This window comes from Moschus berezovskii, chromosome 15 (assembly GCF_049115385.1).
Source record: "Moschus berezovskii isolate FMDL1 chromosome 15, NW_MosBer_1.0, whole genome shotgun sequence".
In the NCBI taxonomy this organism is placed as follows: Eukaryota; Metazoa; Chordata; class Mammalia; order Artiodactyla; family Moschidae; genus Moschus; species Moschus berezovskii.
The window spans coordinates 17,030,428-17,049,113 of NC_142474.1; positions in this window are offsets into that span (position 1 = coordinate 17,030,428).

Here is an 18,686-nt window from a genome sequence, read left to right on the forward strand (position 1 = left end):
ACGTGGCAAACGAGAATTAAGAACATAAGTGGGGGAATTCCTTGGCCATCCAGTTGTTGGGACATTGCCTTCCAATTCAGGGGGTGCAGGTTCCATCCCTGGTCAGGAAGCTAAGGTCCCACATGCCTTCCAGTCAAGGGACCAAAGCATAAAACAGAAGCAATATTGTAACAAATCCAATAAAGGATTTTAAAATGGTCCACATCAAAAAAACAAAAAACACAACAAGAAGAAGAATGTGAGTGGGATTAAAGTTGTTGATCACCTGACTTTAAAATAGAATAGAATAAAATAAAAATAAACCAGGGAGATTATCCTAGATTACCCAGTGGGCCCAATGTAACCTCAAGGGACTTCAAACAAAGGAAGAGGGACCCTGAGAAGAGAACCAGCGAGATGGCATTGTGAGAAGGAGTCATTCCAACATTGCTGGCTTTGAAGATGGAAGAAGGGAACCACAATCCAAGGAATGCAGGCAAGCTCCAGAAGGTAGAAAAGGTAAGAAAACGGATTCTCCCCTAGAGAGCTTAGGAAACACAGCCCTGCTGACACCTTAATCCTAGCCCAGTGAGATCTACATCAGATTTCTGATCTACAGAGGTATAAGATAATGCATTTTTGTTACTTAAATTTGTGACAATGTGTTGCAGCAACAGTACAAAACGAGTACATATGGTATATCAGTTATATCTCAATAAAACTGTTTTTAGAATGATTACTGTCTTAGACTATAGACTATGTAAATAGAAGCATGGTGTCTAGAGGGAGGAAGGTGATGGCCTGCTTGCAATCTAAGTGAGACTGACTGGAGCTCAGCATCAATATCACACTGGAAGAGGGATGTGGGAAAAGCAGGGTGGGTCCAGAGAAAGGTCAGTGTGTTAGTGAAAAGACTCAAGATGATGTTGGATGAGGAATTCACTAAGGTGGGATGAGGTTAGTGGGGATGAGAAGACAGATCTGGGAGCAATGCTGTATGTGACCTACAGGCAGGGTTCAGCTTGAGAAGCAGATGAGTTTTCTTCTTTGCTTTTATCCTCTGTCTGTTTGTTTGTTCTTTTGGCTACACCATGCGGTATTCAGGATCTTATTTCCCCGACCAGGGATGGAACCTGCACCCCTGGCATTAGAAGCATGGAGTCTTAACCACTGGACCACCAGGGAAGTTCCTTATTCTTTGTTTTAAAAAAATATTTTATTTAACCCCAATACATGTTTGGACTTCCCTGGCAGCTCAGGCCATAAAGAATCTGCCTGCAACCCAGGAGACCTGGGTTCAATCCCTGAGTTGGAAAGATCCCCTGGAGAAGGAAATGGCTACCCACTCCAGTATTCTTGCCTGGAGAATTCCATGGACAGAGGAGCCTGGCAGGCTATAGTTCATGGGGTCAAAAAGAGACAACACTGGGCAACTAACACTTTCAGTACATGTTTTACTTAGAAAAATTAGAAAATACAGTTAAGCTAGAAGGAAAAATGAATAACCAAATAGTCACATGCCATTTTGTTGCAAGTTATTAATGCTTCCAGCTGGCCTGAACTGGGAAGGTAAAACCATGTCTTTTATTGTTATGTTCCCAGAGTCTGGCTCAAGGCAGATGATCATGGAACACTTATTGAATGAATACATAATGCACACACATTTTTAACTTACAAAAATAAGACCCTACTGTATATATTGCTTTATAACCTTCTTTTCCTCCATTACCGATATATATTATGGGCTTCTTTCCAGTTCAATAAATATACATTTACATTAGGGATGTAATAGATACTGCAAGACTGCAAATAGAATTCAGGGGGTCTGTGAATTTGAATGGGGAAAAAATTATGTCCTTATTCTCACTAACCTCTAACTGAAATTTCTCAGTTCCTTCAACTTGAACGTAGGCAACAAGCCAGAGTAGTATTAGAAGTATTCTTGCCATCAGAAGTGATCATAGATGTTTTCATAGTAAATTACCATTGTTGCTTGAAATATTGTTTATACTCATCATTCTTTCGAAACGCCAATGGTTATTATATTGGCTGCTAGCACTTGTTAGTGAATATAATAAAGAAGCATGAGTCCTACTATATCAGAAATTTTAAAATATTTAAATAGCTGTATTTTAATATAATTAGTCTTCTTGGAAAGCTTCAACATCTTATTTTACATGTTTAAAGTCATTATTCTTGCAAAAGTGGCCATAGGACTCACCTTAAAGGTCTATAGCCCAGCAAAGGTTAAGTATCTCTGATCTACACTCACCTTTTTTTCTTAATTTTTATTCTGGAATAATTTTAAATTTACAGAAACATTGCAAAACTAGTACACACACTCCTCACCCAGCTTTCCCTAATGTTAGCACATTAGGGACTTCCCTGTTGGTCCAATGGTTAAGACTTCACCTTCCAAGGCAGGGGGTGCGGGTTTGAGTACTGGTCAGGGAGCTAAGATGTCACATGCCTTGCAGCCAAAAGACCAAAAGAGAAACAATACTGTAACAAATTCAACAAAGACTTTAAGAACTGTCCACATTTTAAAAAAATCTTAAAAGAAACAAGTTACATAATCATAAAATAATTGTTGAAAGCAGGAAATTAACAGTGATAACACTATTATAAAGTAATCTTCAAACTGAATTTGAATTTTGCCTATATTTCCACTAATGTCTTTTTTCTGTTCCAAGATCTTCCATTGTATATAGTTGTCAGGCCTCCTTGGTCTCCTCCAATCTGTCATAATTTCTCAGTCTTTCCTTGTCTTTATGATCTTAACACTTTCTAAAAACTGTTGGTCAGTTAATTTGCAGACTGTCCATCAATTTGGATTTGTCTGATAGCCTCTCACGATTAGATGGAGAGCATGCATTTTTTGTAAGAATTGCACAGGAGTGATGCTGTGACCTCTGCCGGCATCACATCAGAGGAGCATGATGTAGACATGTGTTATTTCTGTACATAGTGGCTGCAGCATATTCGTTATATATTTAATTGTATATAACATACAATTTACTTAATTGGTCCCCCTCCAACGGACTTTTAGCATATTTTCAATTTAGGGCAGTTACAAATAGCGCCATGATGAAAAAAGAAGTACAGGGCAGGGCAGCCTGAAGGAGCAACCAGCAGCCAAGAGTGGAGATGAGTATCCTGTCCCTGGAGGCATGCAACAGCAGAATGGCACCAGACACCATTTTCATTTCCCCAGAAAGAGCATCTGGTGGTCCAGAAGACTAGCAAAATGCACAGGGGCAATAAGAAAGGATGCTCTCCTCCCCTGGGTCTCTATTCATTAGCTAGGTGAGGCCTCAGCCCAGGTGGAAGGTAAGAGATGCTCCCCGCAATAGAGGACGACTAGTTAGTATTCTGAGCTCCCTGCTCCACTGACGGCTAATTGCCCCTAAGAGCTGAGATCATTGGAGGGGAAAATGCAAGGCGGCCTAAACTTTGCCGGGCTCGGAGAGCCAGCCAGCCTCCCAGCAGAAAGGTCTGCACTGCCACTCAGCTCAGTACCTCCTTTCTCTGCCATGACTGCTAATGGTGGAGGGTGGCTGCCGCAGGGTAGCTCTGGGGTCCAGCCCCCAGCTTTGTGACTTAACCAATCTCAGGAGGTTTAGAGGCGGCAGGGGAGACAGTGCTGAAACTTCCAGCTGCTGGGTTCCTAAAATGTATGAGTTACAACCATTTGGAATAGTGTCTGTCAGTATCTGGGAAAGCTAACTGCATACGTAGTCTGCTCCTAGGAATGTGCTGTGCTAAGTTGCTTTAGTCATGTCCCACTCTTTGTGACCCTATGGACTGCAGCCTGCCAGGCTCCTCTGTCCATGGGGATTTTCCAGGCAAGAATACTGGAGTGGGTTGTCATGCCTTCCTCTAGGGGATCTTCCCGATCCAAGGATCGAACCCTTGTCTCTTATGTCTCCTGCATTCGCAGGTAGGTTCTTTACCACTAGGGCCACCTGGGACACTCCTAGGTATACACCCAACAAAATAAACGCTTACACCTACCAAAGAATGTTCATATAAGCTTTATGCACAATCACCAAAACCTGGAGACAACTCAAATGCCTATCAGCAGTTCAGTTCAGTTCAGTCGCTCAGTTGTGTCCGACTCTTTGTTACCCCAAGGACTGCAGCATGCCAGGCTTCCCTGTCCATCACCAACTCCTGGAGCTTGCTCAAACTCTTGCCCATCGAGTCGGTGTTGCCATCCAACCACCTCATCCTCTGTCGTTCCCTTGTCCTCCCACCTTCAATCTTTCCCAGCAGAACAGATAAACAAATCATGATCTAGTCATATAATGGAATCGTACATGACAATAAAGTAAAAAAACAAGCTACTGCTAAATGCAATAGCATGGATGAATTGCCAGATATTGTGTTGAGTGAGACAAATGAGGTGTATGAGTGCAGTGTATGAGTCCTTTACATGAAGCTCAAAAACATGGAAACTATGGTGACAGAATTGAGACTAATGGTTCCCCTTGGAAGGGGGGTGGTGTTGACTAGGAAGGGGTCCACTGTGAGGGGGCTTCTAGTATGCTCTTCTACATCTCAGGAGGGGTAGGGGTTCTGTGAGTGTGAAAGAAACTGGAAGTTAAGTCGTTCAGTTGTGTCCGATTCTTTGCGACTTCATGTACTATAGCCTAGTAGGCTCCTCCGTCCATGGGATTTTCCAGGCGAGAATACTGGAGTGGGTTGCCATTTCCTTCTGCAGGGGATCTTCCCAACCCAGGGATCACACCTGGGTCTCCCACATTGCAGGCAGATGCTTTACTGTCTGAGCCACCAGGAAAGCCCTCTGTGAGTGTATACCTAAGTAAAAATTCAAGAGTACACTTCCACTTTTATGGCATGTATATTATGCTTTAATTTAACAACATCAACAAAGAAATGGGTGTGGGCCAGGGCAGGCTCTGCTGGCCCAGAGAGGTGGGAAAGAGGGCAAAGAGGAGGTGACAGATCCCAGCCCTCTTAGGACTTGCTTCGAGACCTGGGCCACCAGATTAAGTGCTTCAGGTTCTTCTACTGGGGAGATGCTGATACTGCCTGCTGCCCTTGCCATGTTATTGGGAAGAGAATTTGGGGAGGTGTATTAGAAACCAGCTTCTAAATCAAAAACTGATACACAAGGACTTCCCTGGTGGTCCAGGGGCTATGATTCCACGCTCCCAATGTAGGGGGCCCAGGTTCAATCCCTGTTCAGGGAAGTAGATCCCACGTGCCACAACTAAAGATCCTGAATGCCACAATTAAGACTTATTGGAAGGACTGATGTTGAAGCTGGAACTCTAATACTTTGGCCACCTGATTCAAAGATCTGACTCATTTGAAAAGACCCTGATGCTGGGAAAGATTGAGGGCAGGAGGAGAAGGGGACGACAGAGGATGAGATGGTTGGATGGCATCACCAACTCAATGGACATGAGTTTGGGTGGACTCCGGGGGTTGGTGATGGATAGAGAGGCCTGGCGTGCTGCGGTTCATGGAGTTGCAAAGAGTCGGACACGACTGAGCAACTGAACTGAACTGAACAGCCAAATAAAAACATAAACATATGTTTTGATGCCTGTATTGACTCCTCCAATATGCATTAAGCACCTCAGTCATGCAGGCAGATTAGACTCAGTCCTGGCCCTGGCAGGAAGTCTCAGACTAAGCAGGGATAAAGGCTACCAACCCCTAAACAAACAATTATAAGCCATAATGAGAGTTACAGAAAGGCCAGTGGGTTCAGAGATGGTAAATAACCGAGCAGTGGGATAAGGAATTCATTAGTGTGGGGAGATGGGGATGACCTCTCAGAAGAGATGACTCAGAAGCAGAAACTTAAAGGACAGGAAAGAGCCAGGCCTGCAGAAGGACATTTCAGGCAGAGGAATCTGAGAGGGCAGAGATCTCACAGCCGGAAAGTGTCATGTGTGGCCAGAGAGGGCGAGCCAGAGACGGGTTCCTGGTGGGGCAGACCATGCACAGCCTGGTGGGCAGGGTAAAGGTTTGAGGTTTTTATCGGAAGCTTATTAGAATGGGGCCAGGGGTCTTTGAATCAAGAAATGACGTGATCTGATTTGTGACTTTAAAAGATGACTTCAATCACTGATGATTCTTTGTGACCCCATGGACTGTAGCTCACCAAACTCCTCTGTCCATGGAATTCTCCAGGCAAGAATAGTGGAGTGGGTAGCCATTCCCTTCACCAGGGGACCTTCCTGACCCAGGGAGCAAACCTGAGTCTCCTGCAATGCAAACAAATTCTTTACCATCTGAGCCACCAGGGAAGCCCAACCAGAGAGGAGCCAAACACAAAAGATCATATACTTGATAATTCTATTTATGTGAAATTCAGATATCTCCCCAAACTAACCAGTAGTGATGGAAATCAAAATACTGGTCAGCTTTGAGAACTGTGGTCTTGGAGCTGAAGGGTTGAAAATGTCCCGTATCCTGATGTATCAATAGATGGGAGGTACAAAACTGTAAAAAGTTATCACAATATATACATAAGATTGGTATATTTCATGCAGTAACTAGACTATTTGTGCACCATACACCTCAACGAAAAAGCAAAATAAAATTTAAAGTCACGAACATTTTTATTGGTTAACATTATTTTTTAAAGTGAGGATTATCGAGATATAATTTTCACGCAATCACACCTCCCCCTTTAAAGTACGTAGTTGGATGAGTTTTGACAGATGTATATACCAGTTTAACCACCACAAACAAGATATAGGACATTTCCAGCCCCCTCCTAAAGGTGCTTTGTGTCCCTCTGCAATTGATTCCCACCTGTCCTCCCTGTCCCTGAGCTCTAGCTCCCGGCAACCACTAGTTTCATTTCTGTGCTTAGAGTCTGGCCTTTTCCAGACTGTCATTAAATGGAATCATTTAGCATTTAACCTTTTGAGTCATCTGCTTCTTTCACGAAGCAGAATGCTTTTGAGATTTAGCATGTTGTTGGGGACAAGTTATTTCTTTATTATTATTTATTTATTTTTGGCTGTATTGGGTCTTTGTTGCTGCACACGGGCTTTCCCTAGTTGGCAAGCAAGGGCTACCCTCTAATTGCAGTGCACAGGCTTCTCATTGCGGGACTTTTCTTGTTGGAGAGAATGGGCTCCAGGGGCGTGGACTTCAGTAGAAGTGACATGTGGGCTCTAGAGCTCGGGCTCAGTAGTTGTGGCCCATGGGCCTAGTTGCCCCATAGCATGTGAAATCTTCCCAGACCAGCGATTGCACCCGTGTTCTGTGTATTGGCAGGTGGATTCTTAACCACTGGATCATCAGGGAAGTTCAATAGTTTGTTTCTTTTTATGACTGAGGCATTTGCCTAGTATGGATGTACTGCAATTTATTTATCCATTTGCCAACTGATGAACCTTTGGGTTGTTTCCAGTTTGGGACAGTTTCCCAGTTTGGACAAACACTTGCAGATGGATCTTTGGTATACCAGGGTTTTCATTTCTCTCGAAGAAATACATTAGTATCGGGATGATCAGGATATATGATAAGCACACTTTAATGTTGTAAGACACTGCCACAGCGGTTTTCAAAGTCGTTTTCAGGCACTAAATACATTATTTCATTTTCTTCTCTGAATATGTGAGGAAAGTGAGGGTCAGAGAGGCTGAGCTATTTGCCCAGGGCTTCCCTGGTGACTCAGATGGTAAGGAATCTGCCTGCAGTGCAGGAGACCAGGGTTTGATCCCTGGGTCAAGAAGATCCCAGGGAGAAAGGAATGGCAGCCCACTCCCATATTCTCGCCTGGAGAATTCCATGGAAAAAAGAGTGCTACAGTCCAGACTGAGTGACTTACATTTCCTTTTTCATTTCCCAGGTAGCACTGATGGTAAAGAACCCAATGCAGGAGACTAAGAGATGCGGGGTTTGATCCCTGGGTCGGGAAGATCTCCTGGAGGAGAAAACAGCAACCCATTCCAGTATTCTTGCCTGGATAATCCCATGGACAGAGGAGCCTGGCGGGCTACAGTCCATAGGTCACAAAGAGTCAGACACGACTGAAGTGACTTGGCACACACATATGCAAGCTATTTGCCCAAGGCCCCACAGTAAGAAGGTGACAGTGCTGGATCCCCAGGTCCCCACAGGGAAACCCTGCTCTCAAGCGCCTCCAAAGGGGCCGCTCTCATGAGCAGGGCTGGTTCACCCAGAGCCAAACTCAGACAAGGTCCAGACTAAAACTTAGAAGCATGACAGAGGAGACGGCAGCAGACCATGTAACCCCTCCAAGTAAGAAAATAATGAAAGAAGGAGAAAGAAGAGCCAGGCGACATGAAAGCGGAGAAAATTGTCAGCTACAAGCCAAGCATTAATTCATTTGAAGTCAGCCGTTTGCTTCTGCTCCCGAGTCCCTTGGTCCTCTGGCAAGTTTTCAAATTAAAGCACTGAAGATTCCCTCCCTCCCCTGACCCCTCAGATGATGAGGGCTGGCAGGGCAGGGGGTTGGGGCCAGAATATTGTCTGGAACTAGCAAACCAGAACCCCCACCCTACCCCCAACTTCAGATAGAACCTGGACCCCCGCTGGCTGGGAGATGGCCTCCCCCAGCCCGAGACAGCTCTGACCCCCGAAGGGCCACAGGGGGAATGGAGGTTAATGAGATTTTGATGAACCTGCAGTTTCCATTTTGTGAGGGAAAAGGCTCAGACCCTCGCTAATTAAAGGGAACTGACCTGTAAAATGAGTCTGGGGATGAATGACAGGGCAGGAGGGCCATCTGAGGGAGGAAGGGAGGAGAAGCGAGACCCCAACAGCCTTCTCAACACAATCCAGTCTGATGGGGGGAGCAGGCCCAGAGACTGGAAGGGATTTGCCCAAAGACACACAGCAAATCAGACTAGAGTTGGATCCTGAAATAGGTAAGGAGAATGGAAGGGGTAAAAACTAAAAACATGGAGCTAGACAAAGAAACAGATTGAAAGAGACCAAAAGAGAACTACACTGGCTGTGTCTTCAATGATAGTAGTAACCTTCCCTGCAGCCCGTCATCTCATTTAACCCTTACGACTCCAGGTTGTGCTCAGTCGCTCAGCTGTGTCCAATTCTGCGGCCCCAAGGACTGTAGCCCGCCAGGCTCCTCTGTCCATGGGATTCTCCAGGCAAGCATGCTGGAGTGGGTTGCCATTTCCTTCTCGAGGGGATCTTCCCTACCTAGGGATCAAACAAACCCATGTCTCTTGTGTCTCCTGCATTGGTAGGTGGGTTCTTTACTACCAGTGCCACCTGGAACTCCAGGAGATAGATATTATTATGCTCATATGTGGAAACTGAGGTTCAGAGATGTGAAGTAACTTGCTCAAGAGCAAGCAACCAGCCAAATCTACCCAACCCCATACCCTTAGTCACATCCCCTGTGCTCGGGGTGGCCCTGGGTCCCAGTTTACACATGCTGTTCCAGTTTTAGAACACCCCTTTCACTGTCCAAAGTGACTCAGTTTAAGCCAAATATTATATAACCTCTCTACCTAGGCTACATCTTATAAGTTGCTTCCTATGTGACATGCATAGCCCAGGATCCAACACACAAACAGTCAAACCTAGACACCAAGTCTATTCTGTCATGTTTCAGAAATAAGGCAGAGAGCACAGTGGTAAGAAACTTTAGCTCTGGAGCTAGCCAAACTGAGGCTCAAACCCAGCAATATGACTTTGGGTTAGTCACCTGACCTCTCTGGGCCTCAGTTTGTTCTTCTGGAAAGTGGGGATAACCATGGTTACTCCCCCAGCTTATGGAGATGATATGAAGAAGAGTTATAAAGTGCCAGTGCACGTTTGCTATAATTTCACGGTACATCTACAATCTTAGCCGATCCCCTTTCTGCTGTGCCTTGCACATTTCCATAGCGTGTAATTGGTTTGTGTTTGCTGAGCTTGTTTATAGACCTTTCTCTCATGACTCACCAGGTAGTTCCCTGCCCCAGGACCTTTGCACATACTGGGGCTTTTCATTTTCCTGTTTAACTTAAAATTGTGTGCTTAGCCATCATGCTAAGCATACTGCATATGTTAACTTGCTTCATCCTCACAATAATCCTGTGTTTATAAATGAGGAATTTGAGGCATGGAAGGGTCAGTCACCTTGTCCATGATCACACAGCTGGTTAGCGGCAGAACTGGGATTCGAACCCAATCAGCCTGACTTAAGGATCAACCATGTATAGTACCTCCCCCTGTCCAGAAGGTGCTCCCCTCCTGCCACTGACCCCTCCACCGCCTGTGCCTGAATAACTCCTACCAACCCTGCCTTTGCTGGAATATCACTTCCTCCAGAAGACACGCTGGTTGCTCACATTTCCCACCCCTCCCCGTGGAACAGTCACTCATCCCACTCTTTCCCTTCTTTCAGAGCTGACTTCAGTTTGTTATTCTCTATTTATGTGCTCGTTTGTCTTCCTCACTAGACAGTTGCATTCCAGGAGGGCAAAGACCATTTTTGTGCCCCAAGCATCGAGCAACAGACATGTGGTAGGTCTTCAATAAATATCTGTTGAAGGGAGGAATAAAGGAAAGGAAGAAGCGAGGAGGAATTAGAAACCCCCTAAGGACAGGAACTGTTCCTGACAGTGTTTTATTGCCCCAGGAGCCCGGCCCAGGATCTCCAAGCACACAGGAGGGCTCTCAGTGGTTGCTGACCCCAACTATATCGGCCAACGTGGCTGAGCCCCCCCACCCCCCTGGGCCCCGGTGGGGCAGATGGAGCAGGGCTGGCACCCAGCCCTCTTCAGCCGCCAGCATTTCCCCTCCGACTACACCCGCCTCCCCCCACACCCAACCCCTCCCTTCTCCCTTCTCCCTTCTTCTTCGCCTTTCTGAGATGAAGCGGTGAAATGATTTTTCTACTTGAGCAGTTTTCAATTTAGATTAAGAAAAATGTGGTCTGCAGTCACTCGGCAAAAGGCCGTGGCAGCCCCGTCCCTTCCGGGACTAGGTGGTTTCTCAGCCATTGACAGCAGAGCTGGTTCTGGGGAGCGGGGGAATGTGGAGGGGACTTCCCAGCCCCTCTGTGTCCCCTCAACACTCATCCTTGTCACTTGGCCTCCTCCTGCCTTCTTGGGTAAGAGACCAGGGTCTGGAATCAAACAGACCTGGGTGGGTTCAGGCTCTAACCCATGCATACTGTGTGACCTTAGGCAGGTTCTGTACCTCTCTGAGTCTTCTTGTTTCATCCATAAAGTGGGTCGACGGTAAACCCTCTAATTAGACCCCTTCCTATTAGATCAAAAGGCTCCCTCTTAGCCTTCCAGACTGTGGAAGAATAAATAGCAAGGACAACATGAAGATGTTTAGCTGGGCTATGCCAAGGTGGACAGAGCCTCAGAAACCCCAGGGCCAGAGAAGACGACAGGAGAAACGTGCTGATGGCAAGGGAGGCTTGAGCAGCACAAGAACAGGTGGAAGTTTCTAAAGAGGCCCCCAAGGGGCCAAACATAAAGTAGGGCCAAAGACAAGGGTGGGTCAGCCGGCAGAGGAGGGAGGAGGCAGAATTCTGGGACCACTTAACTCCTTCCTAATTCTGAAATCTTCATGCCTGCGATAAATTTTGTACTGCTTGTTAATGTCGCCTTTTGAAATGGAAATGCTTTTGTTCATCTGGGTAAATAAAGGGCATATATTATCCCTAGTCAATGGCACCAGTTCTGGAGTCATGAATACCTGGGTGTCATTTCCCACTCCTCCCTTCAGTAGCTGTGTGATCTTAGGCAAGTTGCTAAACTCTGAACCTCTCCAAAATACAAAATTTTCACACTGCTCTGTTTCTTAGGTTTGATTTTTTGGTAAATCAACTTTACAAAAATGGTGCAACTTACAAATGCTACAATGTACGCATTTAAAGTGTACATTTCCATGAGTTTTGACAAATGAATACCCATGCATTACTGTGTCGATCACAATAAACTGTGGAACATTCTGAAAGAGATGGGAATCCCAGACCACCTGACCTGCCTCTTGAGAAACCTGTATGCAGGTCAGGAAGCAACTGTTAGAACTGGACATGGAACAACAGACTGGTTCCAAATAGGAAAAGGTGTACGTCAAGGTTGTATATTGTTACCTTGCTTATTTAACTTATATGCAGAGTACATCATGAGGAACGCTGGGCTGGAAGAAGCACAAGCTGGAATCAAGATTGCTGGGAGAAATATCAATAACCTCAGATATGCAGATGACACTACCCTTATGGCAGAAAGTGAAGAGGAACTAAAAAGCCTCTTGATGAAAGTGAAAGAGGAGAGTGAAGAGGTTGGCTTGAAGCTCAACATTCAGAAAACAAAGATCATGTCATCTGGTCCCATCACTTCATGGGAAATAGATGGAAAAACAGTGGAAACAGTGTCAGACTTTGTTTTTTTGGGCTCCAAAATCACTGCAGATGCTGATTGCAGCCATGAAATTAAAAGACGCTTGCTCCTTGGAAGGAAAGTTATGACCAACCTTGATAGTATATTAAAAAGCAGAGACATTACTTTGCCAACCAAGGTCCGTCTAGTCAAGGCAATGGTTTTTCCCGTGGTCATGTATGGATGTGAGAGTTGGACTGTGAAGAAGGCTGACCGCCGAAGAATCGATGCTTTTGAACTGTGGTGCTGGAGAAGACTCTTGAGAGTCCCTTATACTGCAAGGAGATCCAACCGGTCCATTCTAGAGGAGATCAATCCTGGATGTTCATTGGAGGGACTGATGCTAAAGCTGAAACTGCAATACTTTGGCCACCTCATGCGACGAGTTGACTCACTGGAAAAGACTCTGATGCTGGGAAAGGTTGGGGGCGGGAGGAGAAGGGGACGACAGAGAATGAGATGGCTGGATGGCATCACCAACTCTGTGGACATGAGTTTGAGTGTACTCCAGGAGTTGGTGATGGATAGGGAGGCCTGGTGTGCTGTGATTCATGGGGTTGCGGAGAGTCGGACACGACTGAGCGACCGAACTGAACTGAACTGAACACCCAGGTAACTGCCACTGTGATCAAGAAACTGAACATCTTGATTATACAAAAAAGTTCTCTTGTGCCTCCTTCTGAGTCCTGTTGTTTTTAATGTAAAAATAATAGGTTCTGCAGGCCCCATGATAACACATCTTAGCATCAGAATAAACATCCTAGGACATCCCTGGTGGTCCAGTGGTAAAGAATCCGCTTGCCAACTCAGGGGACACAGGTTCCATCCCTGGCCCAGGAAGATCCCACATGCCACAAGGCAACTAAAGCCTGTGTACCAACTACTGAAGCCTTCACACCTAGAGCTTGGGCTCTGCAACAAGAGAAGCCACTGCAATGAGAAGCCCATGCAGCGCAACTAGAGAGTAGCCCCTGCTTCACAGAACTAGAGAAAGCTCAAGCGCAGCCATAAAGAAATAAATCTTAAAGAAAATAAACATCCCAGGAAGGTGTGTGGTGTTTACACTGTGATTCTGCCTCTGCTCCCCAGCCCCGCCTTCACACACACACACACACACACACACACACACATACACGCACTGTCGGGGAGACCCAGAGGCACTCGATTCAAGCCCAGCATCACAGGACTCAAAGTGGACTCCCCCATGCCAACTGCCAGTGGTGAGCCACTAAGCCCAGCCCTCCCTCCACAGACGGCCAACTGACAACTGGCCTCCCCGGGGCCACTTGCCAGTGTCTTTGTATCTGACACCTCCAGGAGCTGGGAGCTGCTCCAGGGAGGGCACCTGGCTGTCGCCAGTCATTGACCACCATGTCTTCAATACCCCAAAGGGGCCTGGTGCACAGTAGGCGCTCCATAACTAGGAGTAGAATGAGTGAGTGAAGGGAGGGACGGCCAGCCTGAGGACCCCTGACAAACAGTGAGGATCTTCGTACACCTACCCGAGTGTTGCCCACACTTCTGCCCTTCAAATCCGACTTTCACAAGAACCAGGCACTATTATTTAATATTCTTTAAATTGGCTCAGTTAGTTTTTACTCTCTCTGTGTTTGCTTTGCCTTAAGCAACCGTGAAATCATGGTTTGATTTGATTTGTATATATAACTTTCCATTTTAATATAATTTTTTTTTTGACTGTGCCTTGGGACTCGTGGGATCTTAGTTACCCGACCAAGGATGGAACCCTGGGCCCTCAGCAGTGAAAGGGCAGTCTTAACCACTGGACTGCCAGGGCATTTCCTAATCCGATTTTAAACTTTACAGAAAAGTTTCAAAGAACATCCATACAGATGTTTCTTCACCAATATTCCCCAGTAATACACATTTTTCCCATCTGATTTTTCTCTTTCTCTCTCTCTCTAACTTACGTCTGCATCATGTGTATTAGTTGCCCAGTCGTGTCCGACTCTTTGTGACCCCTTGGACTGTAGCCCACCAGGCTCCTCTGTCCATAGAGTTCTCCAGGCAAGAATACTGGAGTGGGTTGCCATTTCCTTCTCCAGGGGATCTTCCCACCCAGGGATCAAACCTGGGTCTCCTGCATTGCACGCAGATTCTTTACTGTCTGAGCCACCAGGAAAGCTCCACATCTGCATAGTTCTATTTTTTTCTAGTACACCTTAACATAAACACTATACTATATTACTATTAAAAAAAATTAAATAAAACTTATGGGACTTCCCTGCTGGTCCAGTGGTTCAGAATTTTCCTTGCAATGCATGACACGTGGGTTCGATCCCTGGTCAGGGAACTAAGATGCCACATGCTGTGGGGCAGCTAAGCCTCTGAGCCACAACTAGGGAAGCCTCCATGCCACAGCAAAGACCCTGTGCAGCCAAAAAAATAAACAAAATAAAATTTTAAAAAACAATAAAATTTTTTTAGAAGAACAATACTTGTTGCCCTCCTTACCAGATCCCTCCCTGCAAAGGATTGTGGCTCCTACCTCACAGCCACCAGGTTTCGCCACGTGGCCTGCTTTGCCTCCTGAATTGTAAGCAGAACCGTGTGTGTCACCTCTGCGTGGAAGCTCTCATGCCATCACGTGGTTCTGCCATTGTTCCTCTCCTGCTGCCTCTCCTCTCCTGCTCCCAGCAGCAGGCTAGGCAGGGGCTGCCCCTTTAGCTTCATCCTCAGAACGATGTTACGGAGTAGAATCAGAGCAGACCCATGGCTAACATGCAGGGTGAACAAAAAATAAAACCTTGTTGTTGAAAGCTATTGAGATTTGGGGGAGGGTCATTTGTCACCACAGTATAACATTATTTAAGCTGACTGATATAAATGCATCACTATTAAAATGAAAAATGTTTACACCACCTGCAAATACACGGCAAATTTGAAAAACGTGGAGTTGGCCACAGTGGCCCCGAAAGGTATGGCTTAATAACCCACATAATGAAGAAGGAAACTGAGGCTCACCGTGACTGAGTTGTTTGCCCAAAACCTCTCAGTCAGGAAAGACGGCAGAGACGATTCTGGGTACTGCTGTCTGGCCTCGGTTGAAGGAGAGGCAATGGAATTGTCTGGGCAAATCAGTTCTGTCAGGGATCTTTCTCCTGCACAATCATCTCTCCTTTCAGAGCCCTTTTCTTCTGCTCATGGTTCCCCAAGACCAGCAGGAACCATTCCTGACCCCATCTTCTTGAAGCCAAATGCCAGGTGATCCCCTTGAAGGAGTTAGCTGCTAACTAAAGGTGTTAACTGCTAATGAAAGTGCCAGCACTAACTAAGGTATTAGCTAATAAGCATTAACACTTCTCAAGGTGTTGGCATATTAATAAGGAACTTCAGGAGAATCCAAACAATTTCAAGAATCAGAGGAACAGAGCTCAAATGATGGCAGAATAATTCAGTTCCATAATTCTTCTTGCCCCTATTACAAGCTGGGCCCTGAGCTAAGACCTGCGTCTAATACAGTGCATAAATACAAAGCTTTGCAGTATGCATGATATTCAGTAGTCTGCAAAGCACTTCAGTTTACAAGCCACTTTCTTATTCATCATCCCCCTTGCTCTTCCCATCAACCCAGTGAGGGAAGTTTTGCTATCTCCAATCTGCCAATGAGGGAGCTGAGGTTCAGAGAGTGGGAGTGACCTGTTCAAGGTTACGGGCTAGTAAGTAAGGAACTGGGATTATCTCTGCACTGACAGACTCTCAGAGACTCTCATGGGTGCTCCTCCCATGGACCCCAAACCCCTAACACAAGTGAAGGAGTAACGAACGGGGACCAGAGCATTTCAGTTCACATCTGCCTTCCTCCTGGACCTAAGTGGACTGTGACCAAGCCCCCCGAACCCCATCCCACCGCCTCAAGGGATCAGAGCCAAGGCCAGGCTAGTTCTTGGGAGACTCATGCCTGTAGGGCCCCTCTTTTCTGCTAACTCTTGTTCATCTTTCCAAGCTCAACTCCTTTCTCAGGCATCACCTCCTCCTGGACACCTTCCCAGATGGTCATGGGCCATCTCTCTATGAGCTCCCAACATACAGGGCATATCTTGATCCTACAGATTGCATTGGAATGGTCCCTCTACAGGTTGGAGAAATCGGTGTCCCTGTGCCAGGCATGCAGCACAGAATGGAGGAAGTGGCTATAAATGCTTGTTGAGTGAATAAATGAACAATGCCCATGGTTGGTACAGAGAACTCATGAAAGTGAACCACCTTGCCAGCCCTCCCAGGAACAGATTTGAACAAAGTGTAGTCATTTAAAAGTAAGAGATGAGCTATTTCAACTTCTTAAAGCCCGATTAATATTTTACTATCCAGCAGTAGTAGTTATTTGTATCTTTGTTTATCTCTCTGTGTGTGTGAGCATGTATACAGGCCACAGGGGAAAAAAAGAGGGAAGTTTCAAGACCAGAGAAGTTTGGAAAGCTCGGGTTTAAGAGGCGTCTACTGTAGGACTTTTCAGACTCTTTAAGAGTAACATTTATGGAACATTTACTATATGCCAGGCACTAAGTGCTTTACATTTATTGCCTTATTCCTTTATAGTTCAATCAACCCATTAACTTATAGTCTACTAGATTGTAAGTTCCTTGAGGACAGAAGCTTATTAGCTAATTAGTATGCCCAATTGATAGATGAAGGGACTGACTATAACCTTGCTGCTAGTCTTCAATATAGTAACTAGTGAGCCTGGCAGATCTGTAGGGTAGAGTGCTTGCACTTGGCATTTCTAGTTTTTATTTGGCTCTGAGCATCTTTTTCAAGAGGGATCTGGAAGGACAGTACCTTGAGGAACATATTCCATGAAATGATACTCTAGAGTCTGCAGGTTTAAAGGGCAGACCCTGTCTTCTTTTATTTGTCTTCTCAGATCATAGCACATGAAGACTGGGGGGTAGGAAGGAGAGAGAAGTCAGGATATTCTTTCTGTTCTTTGTGCTTTTTTCAGGAAGTAAGGGGAGAGAGGGGGGGTGAGGAAGAAAAAAAGAAAGGAATGAGGAAGGAAGGGGAAGAAAAGAGAGAAAGAAGGAAAGGGGGAAGGAAAGAAAGAAGATAAATGGATGAGGAGGAGCAGAGATAGGCATGTGGATGGATGGATAGATGGGTGAAGAATGGGAGGATGAGAAGAAGGGTAGATGGATGGATGGATGGACGGGTGGATGGATGGATGGGTGGATGGATGGATGGGTGGGTGGATGGATGGGAGGATGGATGGATGGAAGGATGGATGGGAGGATGGATGGATGGATGGGTGGATGGATGTGTGGATGGATGGGTAGATGGATGGATGGATGGAAGGATGGATGTGTGGATGGATGGGGGGATGAAGGATGGACGGATGGATGGATAGATGGGTAGATGGATGGATGGGTGGATGGATGGGAGGATGGATGGATGGGTGGATGGATGGGAGAATGGATGGGTGGATGGATGGGAGGATGGATGGATAGAAGGATGGATAGACAGGTGGAAGGATGGATAGTAAGCAAATAAGGGGCTGGATGAACGCATGTGTAGATAGATAGAGTATACAGGGACAATGAGATACTGATGCCCAACAATTTCTATGTGGGTGCAACCAACTGGTTGGAAGGGGGGCTTGACATTGTATTTGCGGAACATATTACAAAAGATTCAGAAACTATCAGTTGTCCATGCAAAAGAAACAAGGACGGGGTGACAGAAATTATAGAATTTAAATTAAAGCCCCCCTAAGCCACCCCTTGGAAGGAAAGTTATGACCAACCTAGACAGCATATTGAAAAGCAGAGATATTACTTTGCCAACAAAAGTCCGTCTAGTCAAGGCTATGGTTTTTCCAGTGGTCATGTATGGATGTGAGAGTTGGACTGTAAAGAAAGCTGATCGCCGAAGAATTGATGCTTTCGAACTGTGGTGCTGGAGAAGACTCTTGAGGGTCCCTTGGACTGCAAGGAGATCCAACCAGTCCATTCTAAAGGAGATCAATCCTGGGTGTTCATTGGAAGGACTGATGCTAAAGCTGAACTCCAATACTTTGGCCACCTCATGAGAAGAGCTGACTCACTGGAAAAGACTCTGATGCTGGGAGGGATTGGGGGTGGGAGGAGAAGGGGACGAAAGAGAATGAGATGGCTGGATGGCATCACTGACTCGATGGACATGAGTTTGGGTGAACTCTGGGAGTTAGTGATGGACAGGGAGGCCTGGCGTGCTGTGATTCACGGGGTCACAAAGAGTCGGACACGACTGAGCAACTGAACTGAACTGAACTGAAGCCACCCCTCCATACTCCCTCTGCAGATGTGACTTTAATAATCTATAATAGTGAGCTGAAAATCCACATCCCTT